Genomic DNA, 6,950 nt, shown 5'->3' with positions numbered 1-6,950 from the left:
TGCCATTCCTCAACTTTATGTGTCGTGGTTGGTATTTCATAACTTCACTTTCGTCGTTCTGTACTGGGCTTAGCAAACTGGAATCGTGTTGATATTCCATACGGTATAGTGTAAACGCACTAACATATGATGGTGACGTCGTCTGCCATTCTGTTATGTCTATGCTTACTGAAAATCGATCTTCAACGGTCTTAAAGTGACATATACTGCACTTAGAAGTGTAGACTGACATAATATTCAAACAGTGTACATAGGGCCCTTTCTGCCACTTTCAGTGTCGACAAATTTCCATAGACCCTTAATTTATATGCCTTGTCGCTTCGTGACAATACACACACCGCATTATACAGCGTAACTGTTAACTGCTGGGTCCCATATTCTTTGTAAAATAACATGAGAACAGGAAAGTAAGTTCTAGGGCGCTCTCCAGCTTTTACGGTAGATGGATCCAGATCAGGCAGGAGTGAGAAAATGGGAAATGTAATGACATGGGGAAGTATGAATTTAGTCAGAATGTTATGACTTTAGGCCAATGGCCCTGCCAGAATGGTAACGCCGGTTCCTATCAGATCACTGAAATTAAGTGCTGTAGGTCTTGGCTAGCACTTGGATGGGCGACCATCCAGGTCTGCTGAATGCTGTTGGTAAGTGGTGTGCACTCAGACCTTGCGAGGCCACAGCCGGGAGAACAGAGCGCTGACCTCATGCCCCACCATATCCACATCCAGCAATGCTTATTGGATGAAGATTGCATGATGGTTGCGTGTACCATTGGGCCTTCCAAGGCCGTTTCAGACTGAGTTATTACATTAGAGGTAAAATAAAAATATAACCATCATCTCTCACACCGAAAAGATATTGGTTCAAGGACAGAGCTTTTTTATATATACCTATCTTTCAAGCTGCAGTCTGGAACACTTAACAGTTTTTTCTGTTAAATCTGTGCCAGAAAATTTTGTATTTGAACACTCCCTTGGTAGATAGCCTACATTGCTCAAAAACAATTTTGAGTTAAACTCAACTACGGCATGCGCTTCTGCAAAAGTGTTCATTATAACAGTTCTCTTGGAAATGAATGTGCCAGTGGTAATGGTGAAATCAGTATAAAAAATAAAAATGTTGTTCAGGTAATTTTGAAATATTGACAAACTGTGTAGCAGATTTTATCAAGTAACATATTTCGAAGGTCGTATGGCTATTTCACATTTCATTCATCGTATTTTATTGACATTACCTTCCTGATATATAAGATACCTAAATGAAATCCTTGAACTGCTTCACACATATCACTTCAGAAACTATCTTGTGTGTAACAGCTACTGAAATGCAAAACAATCATTAACACAAATGCCTCAGGTTGCAGATAACAACAGTGTAAATATTAGTCTTCCTTCAGGTTACGTTGCTCGTCAGTAACACACAGTTCTTCTCGTTGGCCTCTCCACAGCATGTGGTCTCACAACAGCAGCTTCTAGAAGGGTGTAAGAGTGGGGGCAGCCGCACAGGGTTTAACTTTTGCTCTAGAGCTGATTTTCTCTGATTCTGGTAGCACCAGTAAAAGCGGCAAGTTATCGTAGACAAACAGTACAAAATAGAGTAACATACAATATTTATGCTTCATCATTGTGTCGTAGCAGCCTCTACGATACTGATACAGTTTTGAAAAATGTGTCTATACTTTAGTTACAACAAATTTTTTAAAACATGTGTATATTTTCTTTACTTGATTTATGATTTATGTGCTGTTCAGAGGAGAATACAAAGAGAGGAACATTGCAAAACCAAAACAGAGAGGACATGTTATTAAGAATAACTTAGAAACTTATTACTTTGTACAGGACAGGACAAAAGACACTACTGATGGCAACCAATCGAAAATATTGTCACGTAGAAGGAAGTGTATTCAGAACTTGCACGTACAAGAGCACAGAGTGAACTGCCTGCGGCCAGAGCAGATACTATACAGAACATTCCAGTACAATGATTCTTGACATTTGTGGATACTTCTAGAATGTACTCTAACCGAATATAGAAATTAAAATTGTATAGTCCAGGTGAGTTTTGAACTCACGACCTTCGATGCAACAGTTTAGTGTCATCCACTACACCATGGAGCTACTCAGCTTCATCTGTGACATTGCTTGATTCTTAAGAGAATAGCGTCTCGGTGTTAACGTCTTCCTATTCCGGCAACGAGTCATCGGTCCTGCATATTCCAACTCCTGATGACTGATTCTCGCCCTGGTGGTGATCTCTTAGAACTTCTTCTGCCGCTACGCTTTTCGTCACCTTTCCGCTTGTTGCCTGTAGCTGGATTTTTGAATTTACCCTGGGTTGCAGGATCCTTATAGGGCTTCATTCGAAGGACATGGACCATACCTCTGATCTTTCGTTGCCTTGTGTCGGGGTCGAAATCTTCAACTTCATAAGTAACATCAGACAACTATCTTACAACCTTATAAGGTCCAAAGTAGCGCCTGAGGAGCTTCTCAGAGAGACCAACCTTCCAAACAGGAGTGAAGATCCAGGTGAGATCACCAGGCTGATAGACAACAGGGCGGTGGCTCGCGTCGTACCTTCGGCGATCGTTTTCTTGAGCCTGCAGTGTGCGAAGTCGAGCTAACTGCCGAGCTTCCTCAACTTCGGTACATCAGGATGTAATGGAAACGCAGTGTGCATCGTCTTAGTCGCCTCACACCCACGCACCAGGAAAAATGGCGTAAATCCTATGGTGTCTTGTTTGGCGGTGTTGTCAGCAAATGTAACGAAAGGTAGCACCTCATACCAGTTGCTCTGCTCAACATTGACGAACATTGATAGCATGTCAGCCAAGGTCTACTACGGCATTAGTTTGCAGATGGTGGGCAGTCGTCATGTGATGAGTAATGTTGCACCGCTGGTATATCTCTGTCATAAGATTTGACTCAAAAACTTTCCCTCGATCCGTAATTAACGACCTCAGGGCACTATGTTTTAATACAATGTCTTCCACAACGAATTTGGCTACCTCCGATGCTTCGGCTGTTTTCACCGCTTTTGTAATGGCATAGAGTATCAGATAATCAGTGCAAACAATAATCCATATATTGCCACTATCAGACATTGGAAATCGTCCAAGGAGGTCAATTCCAACACGCTGGAAAGGCGTTTCGGCTGAGTTGGCCAGGTGGTTTCTGGGGAACTGCCTTTCTCCTCTGGCACTCTCTACAGTGCGACACATAGTGATGGACGCTCCTAAATAAACCTGGCCACAAAAATCTCTTGCGGATTCCATTGTATGTCTTAATAAATCCTAAATGTCTGGCCTCAGATGTATCATGGAATTTCTGAGAACATTTAAGCCCATGTGCTTAGGAATCACTGGTAGCCACCTCATTTCCAAAGGGATCAAAGTTTTTCTTGCAAAGTAATCCATTAACTATCATAAATTGTCCTTTCACATCCTCTGACCAATTTGAGGCAAAAATAATTTGAGATATCTTGGCGTCCTCCTTCTGCTCAGCAGAGAGATCCTGGAGTGCAATGAGACAGTCACCATCTTCATCAAAGTCTTGATGGTCTTCCACAGGGTTTCTTGAGAGACTGTCGGCATCTTGGTGTTTTCTTCCACTTTTGTACACTGTGGTAATGTCATACTCTTGAAGATGTAGTGCCCAAATGGCGAGTCGTCCTGTTGGATCCTTAAGACCTGTCAACCAACAAAGTGAATGATGGTCTGCAACAACTGTGAATGGCCTTCCATAGAGATACTGTCGAAATTTGCACATGGCCCAGATCGCAGCAAGACATTCTCTTTATGTAGTTGAGTAGTTTCTCTCGGATTTTGTAAGTGTCCTAGAAGCATAGGCTATAACCTTCTCTTTTCCGTCCGAAATTTGCACCAGAACAGCACCGATCTCATACCTGCTGGCATCTGTGTGTAGTTCTGTAGGTGCTCTCTCATCATACAGACCAAGTACATGGTCAGTCGTCAGAGCTTTTCGCAACACATCGAAAGAATCTTGTTGAGCATCACCCCAGATAAATTTAGCATCAGCTTTTAACAACTCTTGGAGTGGCCTGGCTTTGATACAAAAGTCTTTGATAAAACGTCAGTAATAAGACCATAATCCCAGGAAGCTTCTCACATCTCTAACAAAAATGGTTCAAATGGCTCTGAGCACTATGGGACTTAACATCTGAGGTCATCAGTCCCCTAGAACTTAGAGCTACTTAAACCTAACTAACCTAAGGACATCACACACATCCATGCCCGAGGCAGGATTCGAACCTACGACCATAGCGGTCGCGCGGTTCCAGACTGTAGCGCCTAGAACCACTTGGCCACTCCGGCCGGCACATCTCTAACACTTTTAGGAATAGGAAAGTCTGTTATAGCTCTCACCTTTTCTGGGTCTGGCCGCATACCTTCGTCTGACACAAGGTGTCGAAGTATTTTGATTTCTTTTGCTCCAAAGAGACACTTTATTAGATTAAGTTTCAGTCCACCTTGTTGCAGACACTTAAGAACGGCCCTCAGTCTTTTTATATATTCTTCAAATGTCTCTGAGAAAACTTTCATGTCATCTAAATCTAAATAACAAAGACACATCGTCCACTTCAGGTGACTTAGACGATTATCTATCATCCATTCAAAAGTTGCTAGTGCATTACACAAACCTTAAACTCATACAGGACCTCGGGGGTGATGAACGCAGTTTTCTCACGATCAGCCTCATCTACTTCGATTTGCCAGTATCCCGAGTGCATGTCCATGGTTGAGAAAAACTAAGACCTCTTCAGACAATCAAGTGTACCGTCAATTCGTGGAAGAGGGTAAACGTCCTTTTTAGTTATCCTATTAAGCTTTCTGTAGTCAACACAGAAGCGCCAGCTGCCATCCTCCTTCCTGACGAGAACCACTGGTGACGACCATGAGCTCTGCGAAGGCTGAATGATGTTGTTCTTCATCATTTTCTCTATCTCGTCGCGAATTATTCGACTTTCCATTGCTGAGACACGATATGTTCTCTGGCTTATTGGTCGATGGTATCCAGTACTAATCCAGTGCTTCACCTTCGATTTGTCTAATTTGCTCTTCACCTGTGGATTGAAGCACTCAGAGAACTCTTGAAGAACGGCTCCTTAGTGAGATCTGATGATAGTCGAGCTAGAAGATCTTGTCTCATGGTGGTAGCGCTAATTTCACCCACAGAGTCGGCATGGGAGGTTTCTGTGACGCTCAGTTGTTCTTCAATTAACAGCTGAGCGTTTGATACGCACATGCGTCTTTGAAGGCTCTGCGGTTCTCAGCGAAAGTGAACTATACACAATTCACCAAATTCGTTCTTAAACGAGACGACAGAGGCTGGGATGACCAAATTATTCTTCAGTGGTATGCTTCTCTTACAATCCACTACAAGATCCATGGGTTGATGCATAGCATGACACGTGACAGTTACCTTTCGAGTGCTGACTGTAGGAGTGATCTCTTCATCCATCACACATAGTCTGCACACACTCAGATGCGCATCCTCCTGTCCAAAATATTTCATCTCGTCTAGCATAATCTTTGAGCGACCACAATCTATAATTGCCTGATAAGCTTTCAAAAAGTCCCATCTGAGAATGATGTCATGACTACACTCTCGTAAGATGATGAATTCTAAGGGCTGTGTATGGCCACTTATACCCACACGAATGGTACATCTTCCTGTAATTTTTACATATTTCCCATTAGCCACCTTCAGCAGAGATGTTTTGCTGTTGACGAACACGGTTTTCTGCAACTGACGACGGTACTTCTCCGATATGACTGAATATGATGCTCCACAGTCCACAAGAGCTTGGGCTGGTCGGCCATCCATAAGAATATCGACGTAGTTTCCTATTATTTTTGTAGTGATCGACGGCCTCACCTCCAAGGAAGGTTGCAAACTTTAGTTTTCCAGGTTGCGGCAGCTAAGTGATCAGCTAGAGCTTCTAAACGGCGATGGAGACCTTGGTTGGCGTGTTTGGGGGCCTCCTCTCCAGTGGCTAGCTTGCGGCGGTGGTGATCTACGTCGTCCTGCACCCACATCTTCTTGTTCATCTTCGTCCTCCCTGAGTTGGCGTCGGATGAGATCGGTCTGCTATCTTCTGGCGCGGAAGTCATAAAATATCCGCCGCCTTTCTCGACAATAGCGCACCACATGTCCCAGTCGTCTACAGTGGAAACATACTGGTTGGTTATCCTGGGTCCTCCAGATATCAGTCTTCCTTGGTGTCCAAACAGGTTGCTCATGCGGCATTGTAGGAACGCAACTCCGCCTGGGTTTCAACTTTTTCGCCATTTTAAAGGGAAATGAAGGACGAGAGATTGGGTTCAATTTCTGCTCCACTTCCTCTCTTATGACCTCTTGAAGCGTCTCGGTTTTTTGCTCGCTGTGCAATGCAAAAGCCTTCTGAAATTCCACACTCACTATCTTACGAAGAACACTAGTGAAATCAGTTGCTTCCTCCATCACAGACATCGATACGACGTTTGGAAGAAGTTCAAACTTCTTGCGTGTAATTCTGTTTTGATGCATTGTCTCGATATACTGGCACCATTTTATGAAGTTGTTTGCTGTCGAAACCTACTTCAGGAGTAGGGCTTAATACATGTCCTTAGCAACACCCTTCATGAGATGTGCAACCTTATCTTCCTCCTTCATTCTAGGATCCACTATTTTACACAGCTCCAAGGCATCTTGAATGTGGGATGTTGTAGTTTTTCCTGGACATTATGCCCTGCACTTAAATTTATCTTCAGCCTTGCACTTCTGTCGTTGTGTATCGCCGAAATACTTGCGCAGTTCCGCCTGGAATACTTCCCAGTCTGTGAACTTCTCCTCATTGTTCTCATACCATTGCTTGGCAGTGCTCTCCAAATAGAAAAATACGTTAGCCAAACACACGGTGTAGTCCCATTCGTTAAATTTGGCTATACA

The sequence above is a fragment of the Schistocerca piceifrons genome, chromosome 10 (assembly GCF_021461385.2).
Source record: "Schistocerca piceifrons isolate TAMUIC-IGC-003096 chromosome 10, iqSchPice1.1, whole genome shotgun sequence".
In the NCBI taxonomy this organism is placed as follows: domain Eukaryota; kingdom Metazoa; phylum Arthropoda; class Insecta; order Orthoptera; family Acrididae; genus Schistocerca; species Schistocerca piceifrons.
The sequence above is the reverse complement of the archived record's forward strand: the minus strand, read 5'-3'. Positions refer to the sequence as shown.